This window comes from Gallinula chloropus (genome assembly GCF_964237585.1).
Source record: "Gallinula chloropus genome assembly, chromosome: 10".
In the NCBI taxonomy this organism is placed as follows: Eukaryota; Metazoa; Chordata; class Aves; order Gruiformes; family Rallidae; genus Gallinula; species Gallinula chloropus.
In genome coordinates this window covers 5,511,102-5,529,202 of record NC_140095.1, presented here as the reverse complement: position 1 = coordinate 5,529,202, position 18,101 = coordinate 5,511,102, and the positions used below count along the sequence as shown (strand labels likewise).

Genomic DNA, 18,101 nt, shown 5'->3' with positions numbered 1-18,101 from the left:
CAGGGTTCACTGGCACTCCAACAGCCCATATTTGAACCACCCAAGGGGTGATATAAAGGCAGCAGACTCGAAGGATAAAGAGAACATCTGTGGAACACATTTCCAATTTTGCTATACTTATAGGAGAAAAAAACCCAACAAACCCAAAACCAAACCAAACAAACAGCAGCAACAAAATAAATCCAAACCATGAACTTTGCTGAATGACTTAGCCACTGGCAAACGAAGAAGCCAAAGTCTTTAGGAAAGGGCAGGGCTAGATCAGACCAACACAGTGACATTCACAGAGCATGGGAAGATAGGCCAGACTGAAGAAAAGCCAGGAAGAAGGACTCCTCTGCACTTCCATTCTGGATCACATGGGCTGGCAGCAAGGACCAACTTGAGAGGAACCATCAGGTGACCTGGACTTTGCATCTGAGAAGGAAAGGTGGGAAAAACATGATCCGGGAACACATACTGCTTGCTAGAAAGGGGGTACAACAGGAAGATGCTCAAAAAACCTTGTTCCAGGTATTTGCTTATCATTTTCTCTGAAGGAGGCAAGAAAAAGAACAACCTTCCACTACCACCAGCCTTCACACTGTACCCATGCACCATGGCGCAAAGAGCTCTGGCTCCTTGCACCTACAACAGGATGCCATTATAACACTGGGGAATTGGGATATGATGTGCATTTATATATCCAAGGTCATTAAAACTTGCTTCTGCTATACATACCAATGCATTACATCCATCTTTTTAATCTCTGCTTCTCACTGGGAGAGCACTGTGCTTTCAAACCTGCCGTGTATTTTTTTATGAAATGTTCTTCCTGCCTACCATGGGAAAAGATTTTCCAGCAGCCATTAGCTACAGCCATTTTCACATCTCATTTTAACAAGCTATAAAAGCAGAACAACATGCCAATTACATGAAATAAATAAAATGAGTGGGTACAAGATGGCTAAGAAAACCTCTTGCACTGCATAGATTTGTTAGAGAGTGTATTAGGGTTTCACTAATGCATTTATAATCCTGCAGAACAGCCTGGCACATCTGCATCTTCAGTATAACAGAACAGCAAAGATGATACAATCCTCGGAGAATTTCTATTTGAAATAATTTTAGATCTGTTTTATGTATACCAAGGAAGCTGCCAGTCAATCTGATCTTCAAATACGCTGAACTCCTCAGAGGAAACTCTGGTAAACTGCAGACTGTTCACCTAAATGCATTTATTTTAGCAACATGAAAACTAGTTGCTGTGTTTGGCTAATAATATGTTGCACATTTGGAACTTTGTTAAATACCTTAATTGTGTAGCAGAGAGTAAGGCAGTTAATTTACACAGAAGGACACAGAGGTGAATTTTACGTCTATATCTCAGAACAAAATAAGTAAATTCACTGAACATATGGCTTATTAAATTTAATAGTTCCTTTCCAAGATGATTCTGATTGCCATGTTTTGAAAGATAGGATTTTAAAAAAAAATTCTTTTGGATATTTGCCGTTAAGCAGCGATGCCATCTGTCTCTCCAAATGAAAAGAAACTCAAGACTTTGATTACTATTTTTCTAACCAAGACTTAGGGTAATATATTTCTAGTACACTGATTAACTAGATCTGACATCACATTGCAGACCTGTTTATTATCCTTTTTCAAAGAACTACCCACGTCTATGTGTGAATGTGATATAGGATGAGAGAACCATAAGGAAGCGCCATCACCTCTTGCATCACTTCCAGGCACTGTTGGTGACACTGTGTTATTCAAACAGGCATCTTGTATTTTCACTCAAGTTTTTAGGAGACAGATGTCTAAAGCATCACACTCCAAACTGGACTATAGAATTTCTGTCATAAATGCTCACATTAAGAAAGGGGAAAAAAAAAAAGGAAGCTCCTCACAAATTTAATTTTTACAATATATATCAGAAATAAGATGCTGAACTGAGCACATCACACCGATTCTGTGTATCAAGGGAAAAAATGTAAGCTTGACAGTATGCCAAAATCTTGGAATTTACATATTTTATACTTCAAATCCTCAGAAGTCCAAATCATTTTTCCTGTCTAGTTATTTTCTAGGGAAATCTTTTTTGCTAGTAGCCTTTGAGCTGACACGAGCAGCAATTCACCTGTGCCTGAACCAAACCGATTATTTCATTCCCAGGGATAAATGTATAGACTATGCATCTACTTCTTAAGTCACCGAGTATCTCTTTCAAATCCAGCTTGAAGCAGGAGAGGAGCCCAGGAGCAGTGATCAATGGCCTACGGGCCCCTGACCAGTCACTGGGACCAGTAAGGTAACACAGCTACCGCTACCGCAGAAATGCTGTACGGCTGGGGCCTGACTCGGATGTTCATTTAAATCACAGGAAGCTTCACGTGGGACTTTGGGGCATATTATGTTCAGCACATTAAACAGAGCTGAGCAAAAATAAATCCTATATACAGTCAAAGGCATAGTGGAAAAGCACAAGTGTTGAATACCCCAAAATAAATTAAAAAACTAGGTTTCATCACCCAAATCCTGCGTATATACATATATACATATATATATATATATATATATGGCACTGATTTATTGCTACACCACTTTTTTTCCCTTTTAACAGCTATATTAATCAAAGTAGTAATCAAAGCAGCTTCTGGAGCAGAGCTTGGCTCCTTACTCAGGCCCCTCAAGCCACGCAAGGCTCTGTGGCACTGCTCTCGGTGCCCTGGTTCCACCGCGCAGCAGGACAGCACAAGGCGAGGGAGTGGAACTCTGTGATCCTTGGGGTCCCTTCCAACCCAGATCATTCTATGATTCCATAAGGCAGGTGCAGGCAGCTCTACCTGCTCCCTTTGCTGTTTTTACATGGACAGAGACAGGTTGTGTGAAGGTTGTGATGAAGTAGAAAAAAAAAAAAAGTTGGTTTAAAAGTTGCATTTTGAGCAAGCATTTTTAAAATTTACTTTAGTCCTGAGACAACACAGCCAAAGCAGAGGCTGCTGTGTCCTAAGGCAAGATGTCGGCCTTCTGCCTAGACAGGGGGGCTATGGATAAAACCTGAACAACCTGAAACAGCACAGAAGCATTTTGTAACACCGTTAAATTAAGTACATAATATATAACTACACAGAACAACAGCAGAGTTTTGTTATAGTTGGACAAATGGGGCACGGCATGTGCCAGAAGTAGAAGCTGCAAGCTAAGAACAAGGGCTGTATTAGAAGCAGGACAGATGTCCAGAGAAACAGGGTCATAAAAGACAGACCATGCTGGGAGTGAATGAGATCCTTGATTTTGGGGGAGGAGGACAAGTAGCACAAAACAACCAAGGAAGAACAAGAGAAACAGGTGAGGGTAAGATACTCACCTTGGTTCATGCCCTTCACTGGGCAGACCTCTGTGGCTGTTGGCCAGCCCTTGGCCGCAGAGCACGCAGGGGAGCTCAGCCCCCGGTGCCGCACAGCTACAGCTGGCTCAGCGGGGCACTGGCAAGCACTAGCTCTGCAAGCCTGTAGTGAATCACAACCAAGAGCCATATGTTTGTAGTTAATGAGTATCGATCTTGCAAAGCCTTATTTTGAACCTTCAAACTGTCCGGTTGTCCCAACACTCCCCTAACTGGCAAACAAAGGTCCCTCAGGGAACGGCAGTTTCAGCACAGCGGGCTCTTCACACCGAGCTCAGCAGTGGCAGGTGGGAAGGGACGGTCCCACAGACTAATGCAAGGCAGCTCAATGTCACCACTGCAGTACAGGCTGTGCCAGTCCCTCTCTTCTAGTGCAGAATAAGATTAAAAGAGAGAAGGTGCAGCGCAACGCTGGGAGAGCTTCAGCCGAGGGGCTGTGCAGCACCCTCACCCCATCAAAGGGCATCCTTAATCCGGACATAAAAAGGAGGAATGCTCAGAGGCTGGCTCAGTGCTGCCCTATGTTTGAATCCAGCACACAGTGCAAGCATGGTTACTGGGTTGCTGGTCACGGCTCCAAGTGAGAGTACACCTGGGTGACAGATACCAGTAATTCTTATGTAACAGCATTACCAGGAGATAAGGCTTCTTCCAAATATTCGATTTAGGGTATGAAACAGTATTCAAGCACATGTTCAACCTCCCTGATGATCTTGCTCTTGCTACATAAAGGCTGCTTGGCAATAAGTTTATATTATCACTAATAATAGCAGCTGAAATGAATTCACCTAACAGGATGGACTTCTGGAAATTCTTGTACAAAAACATCAGAAATCAGTTCCTGAACTTCAGGTTTGACTAGCATATGAAAAAAGCCAGTCATATTAATTCCTCAGACTTCAGAAACTCTTTAAATGAGTCAAGTATTTTGAGACCATCACTATACAGAACTGGTGTTATCAGGTTTGCAACCATTTCCCAGACTGAGGGATTTTTTTGTGCACAAATAAACGGAGCTCAGTGTACTCACCAGTACGTTCAGCAGTGCTAGCCCTGCACATGTTTGCATCTACAACCATCCCGTTCTTGCAGCACTGCCATAAACTCACAACCTGTATGCATGCAACCTTATTACTGAAAAATCATAATAATGAAGTCATTCTGATTATTTATCAAAATCTTCCTTGAAATACCATTAGATTTAATTAACACTTAAAGGGACTTGCAGAACCAAGATTTTTGCTCCTAATTCTTGCAAAATTCCTTTGAATGTTATAGTTTACTGAACTTGATGCTCACAGAAGTACTGTAACAGCTCTCAGCGTTGCACAATCTACCTTGCCTTCCATAAATAACTAAAATAGATCTTAAAAAATTAGATAATCTACAATGAAGACTATAAATTTAATTACAGAGTACTTTTCTTTTGGGGAAGGGCGGGCAGGGAAGGCTTATCTACGAACCAAATATGGAAAGCTACAATACAAATTCTCCTTTCTGCTGCTAGCTTTTGTTGAGGCTGATCTGTTACAACAGGTTTTACTATATTTGTATTCTGATGCAAAAATTATTAACTAACCAAATGATAACTCCATTCACAAATGCATTTTAAGCATGAATGAGTCATACACGTGCTCACGGAAGGAATGTGAAGCAGAAATTATCATAGCATTAGGTGGCTTGGTTCAGCATCTGCCTTTGGATACACATATGTCTCACTGCTATGAAAGTCCATTGGGCTTTTATAAAACAGCAGAATTTTTTCATAATTACGGAGTCAAGTCTGTTGGCTAAACCTGTCAGAAGTATGCACCTTCTGTCCATAGATATATGCTAGTTAATTACTTTCAGTTTTGAGAAACACCTTTTTTTTTTGCTTTGAAGAAATGTCATTTCCTTCACCCTGCTTGGTGTACAGCTTATACTGCGTGGGAAGACATGAGTGACTCCAAAGGCTGACGCTGGGCTGCCGAACAGTCCCAGCATTGCTCCAGATTATTTTATGTCAGAGCATTCCAGCATCTCCACAAATATAATGAAATACCTTACAAAGCAAGGTATTTGTGATCACATCAATGATTTCTCTCATCATACACACCCTGACCCAGTTCAGGTTTCTAACAAGTGCGTGAGCCACAGTACCCGTCTGTGGGTTTATAAGGAACTCCTGAACACGTGCCTTTGGGTCTGTGCCTTACTAATTTCAAAGTCTCCACTTCCTCTTCTCTCTCCTTGTGCAAGTTTGTACATCTTCATAATACCTTCTGATTAATTTATCACATAGTAAAGATTTTAAAAAATCATTATCCTTTTGATCTAAAAATCCTTATATTTCATCTTTAATACGTTCTTTTGAGAGGATCTTTCTGGAGAAGTTGCCATGTATGTTCTGCTCCTCTGAGACATAACAGCAGAGCTCAAGTAAGACTTCAGGAGCTTCAAATCACGTTTAAAATTGTCTGAAAAGTTTTTGTTTGTTAAAAACCCCCGTTTCTTTCATGCTAAGAAAAGCAGTAGTATTATTGCAGTACTATATGGCACAAGACGACTAACAAAAAGAAAATCACATAAAACCAATATTTGAAAGTGTGTCAGAATTTGTCACCACAGCAGTGATTTGGAGCATTTCTAACATGCAGTTACTTTGTGAACTAAACTCAAATAAGGAGGGACAAAAGTAGAGAAGAGAAACATATTGATTTCTTTCGATCGTTTTTCTATGATGATCATTATTTCTGGAAGCTGACCTGTTCCTCCTTTTTTTTTAGCCATGCAAAGAATTCATCAGAGGTAGGAAAAGTAACCCTCACTCTGCACACTCGTACTGCAATATTCTGCTCTCTAAAGAGGGCTCTTAAGCCATCATGTGTCAAACAAAACTAGAAGATTATCAGGAACCACATTAAAGCCTTAAGCTCAAGGCAATACATTCTATTTTTTTCAAAATGCAGGGAGGGAGAATAAATGGTTTCTCAGGCAAAGACTAGCAAACACCATAATATTTTTACCGAGACTGAAAATAACATGAGAAATCTGTGGTGAAAAATACCAGTAGAAAATGAAATACCTAAAATAAAAAGTGAATACATATTATCAGGGGACTGACCAAAGCCACAGAAAAAGTACAGCTACCTGTCCTACCAAGCACAACTATTAACGATGCTGACTGTGAAGTCCTCAGAATTATTTGCAAATCGTTCCCCCCACAACTCCAGCCTGCAAGCTAAAGAGCTACAGTACTGTTTGCTCTCAAAGGTTTTCTCAGGAACTTCAGCAAAACAGCTGGACTGAGGAGAAGATAGAATATACCGATTATTAATGTCTGCCTGCTGTGGTTGTGGGACAGTCTTCTAACATTTATCATAGGTTTCTTGTTTAACTTTTTCTCTTACAAAAAAGTGCCATCCAAAATATCATAATTGTAATCAGGCTGCCTTCATCTGTCATGATATCTACAGAAGTAAAATTAAATGAATTAATTCAAGCCACTCAAAAGTCTGAAAACACAGGAGAAATTCTGCTCTTAAATTATTAGAAACATTCACATGAAAATATTAGAAGACATTCTGTCACCTATGAGCGCTGATACAGCGCTCCATTACGTATAAATGTCCTTACTTCTGGGTAAGGACATTAAGTCCACAAATATAGAGTCCACAAGGGAGAGGACAATGAGTCCTGATTGAGACGGAGGACAGGCTAGGAGCGTGATCCAATCCCAAAATTCAGGATTAAACTGAATATGGGTTCTCATCTTCAGATACTCTTTGGGAAGTCAAATTATAGGTTAAGAAATAAACTATCTCAAATAATAAAAACTGCCTAAGTGTCATAATAGAAGTGGTCTTGAAGTATGCAGTAATTATCCAGAAAATTAGAACTGGCAAATTAAACTAGATGATCAAGACTCAAGAAGTCTTTGAGCAGCTACCCAGGGATATATTGACAGGACTGGGCAGATAAGGTTTAATACTTCACTATTTAATGCTGAAAATGTAGACAGCTCCACAAAGGAAAATGTAGAAAGCTCTACAAAGGAAGGAAACTAACTGAATATTTAGATATATTGTTAGCTTTAGAAATAACCATGAAACGCATAAAAATGAGAAAGAAAATAAAACCCTATTTCTATCTCCTTCACAAACACATAACACAAATACAACTATTCAATTGCTAGCAACCTCACGGCATTCACTGACATATTAACCCTTCAAGGCCAACAGCTCAGGTGGCTTACTATAGTAGAAGAGGTTATAAAGGTGAACATCAGTATTTATATACAGATAAAAGACATCAAAACTTACTCTGTGTATTGCTACAACATGCTTTTGAAAAACAACATACACATTTGGTCAGTGAAAACATTTTTGATGGCATATTAGTACTCCCTTGCACACACGTGCTGTTTCCTTGGCCATCCAAAGCCACATCTGATGACTTCTCTCCAGCCTCCTCTGACTCCTCTTTTTTTTGCACCTTATATCCCACTTGTCTTTTGCCAGTACAGGATGTCACTGGCTTAGCCTTGACCTAGTCCTTCCCACCACACACCTTCTTTCTAGACATTGTACAAAACTGTTCAGAAACAATTTCTGAGCACCACTGTTAGAGACCTTGTGTTTAAAAAGAAAGAAAAGCAAGCTACAAAAGAGAAATTCCACTATGTTAAGCAATTATATCCATTTCCTTGTTTTCTCCTCATTCACACCAAGTAATATACCTTAAAGCTATAGCATTATGTAGGAGATACAAAAGTAGCATACGACTCCTTCAAAATAATTCCCTTCTTTTGAAAGAAAACTAGAAAGAGTAACTTCATTGTAATTCATCTTATTTCAGATTTAGTAAACAGAAGTGTTCTATGGAAAATTGATAAACCCATTTCTTATCTAGTACCACTCAAGATTTTTTATGAAAAAAGTATTTTTCCCCAGGAATCATGATTACTCATTCTTACAGCTCAGCATCTGAGGAAACAGAAGCTGTATTTTCACTCTTGAACGCTAATTTGATGTTGAGAAAAGTCCCTTAACCATTTGCGTGAAAAAGATCCAACTGCTACCTTTCAATATTGCTGAATGACAGTCATGGCTCTAAGCAAACAAATGATGCTCACATATTGTGCCTTGCCTACAGGCATGTTGTTATAATTGAATGATATTATGCCTTCTTACAAGATGGTATCTCAGTTTCAATAGGGCAAACATGGCAAGGAAGTATCAGTTTCCATTGGCGTCTTGAACTTCCTGGCAGATACAAATTCATCAACCCAACGGTCTTCCTCACCGTATCAGCAACATGCCACTGGAAAGCATCATAACAACTCCAACAGTCGGCAACTTCTGAGATATTTATAACAACTTCAGAAATCAAAAAGCCATCCTCTCCACTGAATTGCTGCTCAGCTGTAAAATCTGTCCCAGAGATGTTATTTGAAGGCCCTCAATAATACCAGCACAGTAATTAATAAGTAAAAAACAAAACCCTACAAAAATTTCCTCTTCCATCTTAGCCTATGAGAAAATAAAAGCCTAGTAAGTTCATATTTTTATTTAATTTACCTGGATAGGTGCATTTTGTATTTGGGAAAACACAGAAAATCCCAGAGGACAGAAGGTATAAACATGAGTTCATATGGAATCCAAAATACAGTCTGATATACTCAGACTGAATAAGCTGTGCGTGTGATATACTCTATGAATCAGTCTTTGAGCCCAGCTTGTGTAAATCTCTCCCTCACAGCCAATCACCTGACCACAGATGGATCACCACTGTGTAATCATGGATTAAGGTGGACAGATAGGACAGACAGCAGACACAAGCCCAGGGTTCTTACACATTTTTAATTCTAGCAATGGGTCCCTGAAGTGGATGCCCTGAAAAGCCAGCACAAAGTTTATCAGCAAGTTATTGTATGGTAACTATACCTCTTTTCGTGGCTTCATGCACAAATAAAGCTGCCTCTTCTGGCACCAGTGTTCTGCTGTGCAGTAGTAAGTATTTAGAAACTTCAGGTGATCTTGGTCAGAAACGAATGATACAGAGCTTGTAAAAAACTGCAGTGTAAGAGGTGGTAGTTAAATGTAGTTACATAGCAAACCCAAGTGGATAACCAGGAGACAGTCCCTTCTTAGGACTTCGTTGTGCCAACCACTGCTTAATTTCCTGAAAGCAATAGAACCTGGATAATTGAAGCTACACACTGCTCTGCTGCTAGTTGTGGAAACTGTTCTCCATAAGGCCACTTTTTCTTGCCATGGCTTTACACAACTAAAGGAAGAGGTACCGAAAAGAAGCAGTGCCTACCTCGTCCAAAACTCAGTGGTTTTTAGCACAAGAACGTGGAAGATCACAGCAATGGCACCCTCTGGTGACAAACAGTAACACACTATAATGAGATAAATTATTCAGCCTGGAAAAACATTACACCTATTGCAGGGAAAGCATTCCTACAGCAAGTCATAAAAAGTAGACAGGTATTTTTAAGAGCCTTCATAGCAGGCAGCTTCACTGAGAAGGAAGGAAAGTTCTTCAGAATACATCTCTCCGGTATCACCTTCTCTTCCTTTAATGAGTTCTAGTCTGATCTTCTTTAAACATCAGATAGACAAGCTATACATTGAAAAAGTGGTCCTCTATTTTTATCATAGATAGTATTTCATGTTCATGTGGTTAAGATTTCAGCCTGGTCTCTGTAGTGCTACCAACAGCTTTCAAGATGTAGAAGAACACTGATGAGAGGTCTGTGAGCCAAAGATTTAACGGGCGAATGTTTGGGAAGTGGACAAACAGCTGCTCATAAGAAATCTTTCACTTGATTCAAGAGGCAGAACTTCAGCCTTTCTGAAGCACTGCCAATCATCCTCATGGCTTCTTAAAGCAAGAATGTCAGAGAGTCAGCAATTTCAAATGCTACAGAAAGACTGAATGAATATATAAAAGTATTACCCTTATCAATGTCAAGGAAGGAGACTGACATAGAATGTGCAAAAGCTTAAATTAAGCAGAAAGTTGTATTTAATCCACGTGAGATATAATAAAATGAAAAGTAAAGCAAACAGTTAATTTCCAGATTGCTCCTATCCTTTCTGACAGAAGAAGTCCAGTTGTTGCAGGAGCTTTTGAAAAAAGCTGTGTCACAGAAACCCTTTATGGGTAAAAACATAAAACTTGGACTCGTGAATTATATCGCCTCTAAGGTAAGGAATGGAACTTATGGGGCACCTTTAGCATTTACTACTTAAGAACTAAGGAAAGATAAAAGTTTTTTAACAAAAGAGAGTAATAATGAAAATCATTCATTACAGGATTATTTATTTTTCAATACATTTTGTTTATTCTAATGTATACATACTAAAACTCTGGCACTAGAAGAGCTAAACTGTCATTTCCTATGCGTTTCCTAACCGAAGATGAATTCTGTTCTACCTGAATCAGATGTTACATTTCAACATCCCCTTAACAACCAATTCAAATACATTGTCTTCAACAAGCTGCCACATGACTTGAAGTGTGCAGAGTGTAAACACAAAGCTTCTCAAGTTGTCACTATTTAGATACAGTAATAACACTGAAATAGCCACGTACATGTGTAGTTCTGCACGGAAGGCAAGTGTGCATTCACTGCACTATCAAACAGAGCTCACTGGGCAGACTCAGGCAAAGCTCCATAAAGGAAGGGTTGGCTAGAAAGAACAGCATGTACCTCAACCTAATTATCCACTAATCAGTGAAATATGCAAGTCTTTGTAATTAGGGAGATTATTAAGAGTGGGATATGCTACATGAGCAAAGGTGCCAGTATCTGGCTTGACAAACGTAGAGGAGACTTTTGGTAGAATCTCAGTCTTTTGCAAGGGAAGAGCGAAGCCGCCTGCAGCGCCTGGTTCCCGTGCTGCGTGTCTCCGTGCAGCGCGGAAAGGAAATGCTGCCTTTTGTTTCAGCACGATAAGTTCTGTCAAACGCCGCACCCAGGCAAAGCTTCCCACAGAGGCTTTATCGCTCATCAGCCACTCACAATGCACTTATTACCAAGCTGGATTAACTTTATCAGACACACATCTCTGTTATAGAAAGGTATAAAAAGGCATTATTCTAACTCAGTTATACTTCGAACAAAGGCGCCGCTGCTTCCTTACCTAGGTGACCTATATCATCTAAGTTTGCTTTACTATAACTAATAATTGACAAACTGAATGATGTGCTGTAATAGAGTTCTTGTTAAACAGAGTTTCATCGTTCCTCTCTAGTAGATGAAAAGGCTCATAATTAAAATATTGAAAAATCTCATGGTTATTTTGAGAGCTTTTCAAATGTTGTGACCTTCACACAATGATGTAGATATAGCTGCATGCAAAAGCTGTTTCCTTATGAATTCAGGAAAATGTAAGATCACAGCTGGCCTCAGCAGTATTTCCCAGGTAGCCCTAATTCCATCCTGCATTTCTGTTTTCCTCCATTTCCTGGCAAACTACTGGATGTCATTTCCCAGGTGTCAATTCCTGGCTGCCATGGTTCACACAGTTGTGCAGGGGGCATTCATATATTCCAAAGAAGTCACTCTAAACACAGACTACAAAGTGGGACCCAGCTTCAGCCAAGTCCTTGTATAGTACACGGACAGAAAGCACGATGGTCAGGGCCTGGCAGCCAGAGCTTGGCACAGGTATCAAATCACTGACATCTCAGAGAAATGACAACTTACAAACTTCAAAAACTCTGACTGATACGAATAGTCAAGAGGTTTACAGACACCCATGGCGTAAGAATTCCACTCCCTTCCTCCCTCATTCCATCCATTTCTTCCACAATCAGCAGGGCTAGAAATACATCTAGCTCTTGGAGCATAAAGACTGATATCCTGGTGTACATCTCTCTGCTCAACACCTAACTGAATGGAAAATCTAAGGGCTGGCAAACTGCTGAATGTCAGTTACAAGCAACTGTCTGTCAAGATGTTTGATTTGGGTGTTTTTGCCCTTCAGATCACCCAAGCACCACCATCACTCCTGCCACATGTGCATCCTTACTCTCATCACCAAACACTGGGTTCCCAGACAGTATTTATTTAGCACTTTCAATATACCTAGATGCTTAGCACTACTTCCATTGCATCATCCTGCCAATCTACAGTACAGTGTTATTGGGTTATATTAAAATTGTAGCAAATGTTTAAGATTTTATATACCGTCATTTCATATTCTTGTCTTCCACAAGGCTTTAAAGTTTACCAGTTCTACATATCCATCTTTTGTCCTTAACCCCATCCTCTAGCCTCCCCCTGCACTGAATGCATAAGCCATTTACCTGGACAAAATTGTAGTTGATGTGTAGTTAAGTCTTTAAAAGTCATTCCTGCTAGTCAATTCCCTCATTAGGAAACCACTTCCTATCAGAAGTGCCCTCAGGTTTTGAGAGCACATCAAAATTGGATCCACTTAAGCAACCGAGCTTTGATACTGTGCTTAATGACTTTCTAAATTTGTCATTTACAAAGTACTTTACAAGCCTTCCTAAAGAAGAGATGAAGTATGCCCATGCACGAGCTAACCTCCCTAACACTCCTTCTTAAGAAGTCTAGTTGACGTATGACGTATGCGATTTCATTTTCTGAGTGTATGACATTTCATTTAAATCTCATAATTTCCTTAGAACCATCTGGACACTTTCTCAGCTATGAACAGATCATACAAGTGTGGCAGCTCTTCCTCTCTTCTCTTTCATATCTGTTCCTCCTGCCGTTTCCAAGCTACCTGGGTTGATCTGGGAGGGAAACGGGCACATCGTTCCCCGACAGTACTAACAACTGAAATTACCACTCTACGATACAACATACAGTAAGTCTACAGCTTCTTACACACAGAACACAGAAATACTAGCTCAAAATGATAAGGGAATATTATCCCCTCCACCCAGTTAAGGGCTACACAGATCTGCTCCAACCATATCACCACTGTTTCAAACACACCATTTTAACAAGTATTTCCTATAGGCAGAAGTGACTATTTCTTAGTGGGAATATTTAGGAAGCAACCTTAATCTCTCACTTTAAGCCAAACAGAATTCTGCCACCAGGAACATTAAAACCTTCGACTTTCAAAGTGGTCTCACTGCTCAGACACATTAGCATACACATAAAACTGAAATTTTCTCAAGAGTAGAATCACAGTTTCACCATAACCTTTCCTGCAAATTATGAAGTGTGAAATTTAAAGCTGAATAAAAATTAAAGTAATAAAATACTGAGAACAACATGTCAAAATTAAGAGAGTACAAATAAGAAAATAAAGTCCTCAGCTGTCAACTGATGGTGTGGTGCCTCTTTGTAAACTCCTTTGATGCAACATCATCTCTTCTACTAAGTCTGTTACTCAACAACATCCCAGGAAAAGCCCAGACTATACTGCTCATAAACGTGAAGCCACAACAAAACATGAGGTCGATTTGAATTATGGGGCTTTTTTTTTTGCTTGGGTTTAAGATTTACTTTACATATGAGAAATTGAGAAATCTACATTGAGAAATTACTATATGAAATCACACCCACACCACTGAAAACTTCATAGTAAAAATATTTTTTCCTTTTTTTCATAAGATTCAATCAGAATTACAGCACACAAATATAGTTTCTCATGTTTTACCTTACAATTTTCTGAATTTCATTTTACTTTGTTCATTGGGCTTTATTTTTTAATAATAAATGACATGCACACATGATGTCTGGTTTACAAACAATAAAGCCCACCAAAGTAATGTGGTAAGATACTAGAATTCATTGTCGCCAGTATGTCTAGCACAGCAAATATGAACCTGATATCGAACCTGGAAAGTATCTGTCAAGCACTCTACAAGACTTTCCCATGGGACCTGAACCCTCACCCCTGATGCTGGACACAGGCCGGATCCCATGGTGTAGGGAAGATCTCCAGGAAGAAAAGGAGATGAAGTGGGGAAGGGAACACTCAAGGCACAACCAAATTCAACATCACGACTCTCCAGGTTGACTGCAATAATCCATCACTTTTCCACACCTTGCAAGGTACAGCTGAACTATCAACACAGAAATGCTTCTGTACATTTGAAATTATTTCCTTTTCATAGGCATTATTTACAAAGAGCTACCAAAATCAGTGCTTTATTAGGGGTTTCATAAAAAAAACCCATGCACAAGGGTGACTACAGTACAACCTTGAACCATTTCCCTTGTTTTGCTGAAGTTTGAGATCGCTTTACTTCTTCCCATTCATTCTTGCCTTGCTGCTTAATTCCAAATCAGTACTAGTAAGATGCAAGCATTCCTTGATCATTTTTTTTGGTCTGACATTTTCATAACAGGTTTGGTTTGGGGTTTTTTTGGGTTGTTTTTTTTTTCTTTTCTGAGACACAAATCTAAACCAGAAACATCTCAAGTGTTTGATATTGTAATATCAGAGTAGAAAAAGTTTATCATGAGATTTATGTATAGCCCGATCTCCCAGGAACATGATCCGTTATATACAATAGCAGTACTAATACAAAAAGTGTCAAGGTAACATCCTTCTACCAAAAAAAAACCCAAACTCACCATTGCCAATGTTTTCTCTTTTAAAACAGGAGAATTAACAAGATCTAAATTCACATCCAACTGAGAGCCCTCTTTGTGGATTCTCTGTGGGTCTATCAGTTCATTTCAGCACTCAGAAATATTACCGAGATCTGTTCTGAATTTACATCCTGCTTTTCAGTACCCCTGCCTAGGATTATGTTTTCTCTTCTGTATTACCAGTTTGTTCAGCTTTTCACTCTCAGCCAAGTAATGTGTGTTGAATTTAATTGCCTCCCTAGCAGCCTGTAACTGGTCATTCAATAACACAGAAGCCAGGAGAAGAGAAACTGCAGATCTGTTAAAGCATTCTGTACATCAATCCTCCTTAATCTGATCATTCTGCTGACATCAGGTATTTTAATTGAAAGTTATTTTACAATGGGTTTTATATTTTTGAGAATAACATAATTTTCAACTCAACTTTAAAAGAAGAAAAAAAAAGACTCTACTTTGAAGAAAAAAAAACCCAAACAAACCCTGGAAGAATATTTTCAAGTTTTCCACCTAAACATAACTAGAACCTAAGCTTTACTGTGCAAATAGGAATACTATGGGCTCAGGAAAGAACACATGACAACTGATGACCAACGTTGCATTTGAAAAGTTTTCTGAGGTATTTTGGAATAAACAGTTATAGAATTTAAGAAAAGGAAAGGGAAGTACAAGCTTTCAGGCACTGTGGTATATTCCCTATACTCTGTACCTGCAAGTCCTCCTAAGCAATTCCCTCTACAAAGCTGGCACATGGCATCAGAGGTGAGCTACTGCTAGTTGAATTTTTACAATTGTATGTATCACAAAAAGATTCATTTACTGAAATCTCACAACTCAATACACCATGCTGAATAACAATTTGGTGATGGATTAGCTGCTACATATTCACACTGCCGTGTCTACAGAAAAGATGGCCAGATTGAGACAGTAGTAAAAGCTGTGAGGTATGATAAGCATTTAGAGCCTAATCCGATTTGTGAATATAAAAATGTTGCTTTTCAAACTGGTTCATTAATAAGGTGTTTTGTTAGGAAGAATTTTAGTATACCAAGTAAAACATTAAATTCAAATGAGTTTCTATTATTTCAATTTCTCTATAAGTATTTCAAACTTGCTAATGTTTCAAGGTTCAAAGACTTCTAATTCATGATAAAATTACATCAAATTAAATCTAGAAGTGCAGAAAATGGTCAGAAGCTTTGTGAATGGATTTGAATAGGAATAAAATCAAACTGTTATTGCAATTTTTCAAAATTAAGCCGCCTCTGTGCTACTTAAAGTTGTACTGAAAATGACAAAATAGATTTAGTATTATGAGAAATGTGAGAGGTATGGCTTGTTGTGGTTTTTGTGGGTTTTCTGATTTTTAAGTGAACCAATATAAATTGTGATAGAATCTCAATATTAAGAAAAATAATCACCTTTTGGAGTCAAGCTTCTGTTTTGTAACACAACAGTTGAACTGCATCAGGGGAAAAGCGTTGATGGTACTTTAAATAAATTCAGTGGTCTATGCATCATGAGTTCCCTCTAATTTTCTTAGGCATAAATGGATAAAATCTCATAGCAAGAAATGTCTTGTTTTATGCTAGTATCCTGCAATTCTGAAACCATATCAGACAGCGAATTTCTCTTGAAGTATAGATTCTTGTTACTTCCTCTTCAAGATGAATACCTAGCAGGTTATTGATCTGCTTCTGAAGGACATAGTGTTTATTATGTAGGAAACCACCGCTGGGCACAAGCGTGAGAAATTAATGATGGTTTTGTAAGTGTCCACACTGTGGTGCTGAACCAGTGGGGCAACTGTCAATCTATATGATAATGCATCCCAAAACTTCATAAAATCAGTGATGTGAAGAAGCATTGATTTTTGAGCTAACCAGGATTTGTGAGAGAGCAAGACTAAAAACTTTCCTAAGTTAACACCTCTGTGTATGTAACAGTTGCTTCACACTTGCATGATTTTTTTTTTTTTATTTTTAACCAACCATACACACAGCACCCTTACCAACAAAGCCTAAGTAAAAATGGATTCCACATATTGGCTTGTTTCTTGTGTGCTGGTTGTTCATGTCCTCTTTTCTCTTATTTACATCACTGTTAGAAAAATCACCCATTCAAAATGGATTCACTGTGCTATATTTCCACTTACTTAACGAGTTGCTTGTAATAAGCATTAAAACGAAAAGCAAGCAAACAGACTCATTCTGTTATCAAAGCCCACGACAGCATGCATGAAAGTAGGTCCTGAGACTAAATTTTCCCAGAGAAAAAGGTGTGGCACAGTGCTTCCACTGAAATGGAGAACTGAATCCACGCTACAGAAACTAATCCAAATCGTTTAATAATGGCAGAATTTCATTAGTCAGCTTTTATTTTGAAATTATGCACAGGAGCCTTATCAAAACTATACTGAAGTCAACAGAAGTTGTCATATATTTTGTGAATAGTATTATTAAGAAAAAAATAAAAGGAAAAATAAACTAATCAGTCACTGATTCTTATTAAAATACTAACTTCCTTGTATGCGCTATTAGCACACATACAGCATATTCTGCTATGCCAATGGAGAGGTGATACTACTTGAAGATCCAATTTAAATCACCAAAAGACTACTACTGTTACAAACAAAAATCAATTGTGCTTCTCTGAACTTTTTCCTATCGATATAAAACCAGTAATCCAGCGGTGCCTTGTTTGCTCTGACAAGCGGTTGCTTGTGTTTCCAGTGCCTGGCACACTGGCTTCATTGACAACTGTCAGCACGCACAGGGAGGAGCCCAAAATAAAGATGTGAAAAAAATCCACTTCTGAGAGGCACCCAAAATGTAACAAATTCAATTTTATCACAAGTAACGTGCATAGCAGAGAGCTGGTTGCGTTAGCCGGTACCAGCTGACAGAGTAGCTGCTCGGGGGGGGTGTGTGACATAGGGGAGATTCCTCTTCACCTTTTCAGAATGGCAGCTACCAAACCCTTTCGTTCACATTTTAACTAAGCTGAGTTTGCACCTTTGTCACCCTGCAGGATGGGGGGAAAATTCCTGCAAATCAATTTTTAGTATATTTCCTTTTTAGTTTAATTTACAAATATGTGAGCACAGAAAACTCCCCAGATTAAAGTTTTGAG

General features: G+C 38.8%; 1 protein-coding gene across 4 annotated transcripts in view; it reads right to left on the bottom strand.

Annotated features, from left to right (window-relative positions):
• The window catches only part of TENM2 (teneurin transmembrane protein 2), a gene marked incomplete at both ends in the record, with an annotated part of 509,065 nt that overhangs the window by 446,242 nt on the left and 44,722 nt on the right, over window positions 1-18,101 (bottom strand). The window lies entirely within an intron of this gene.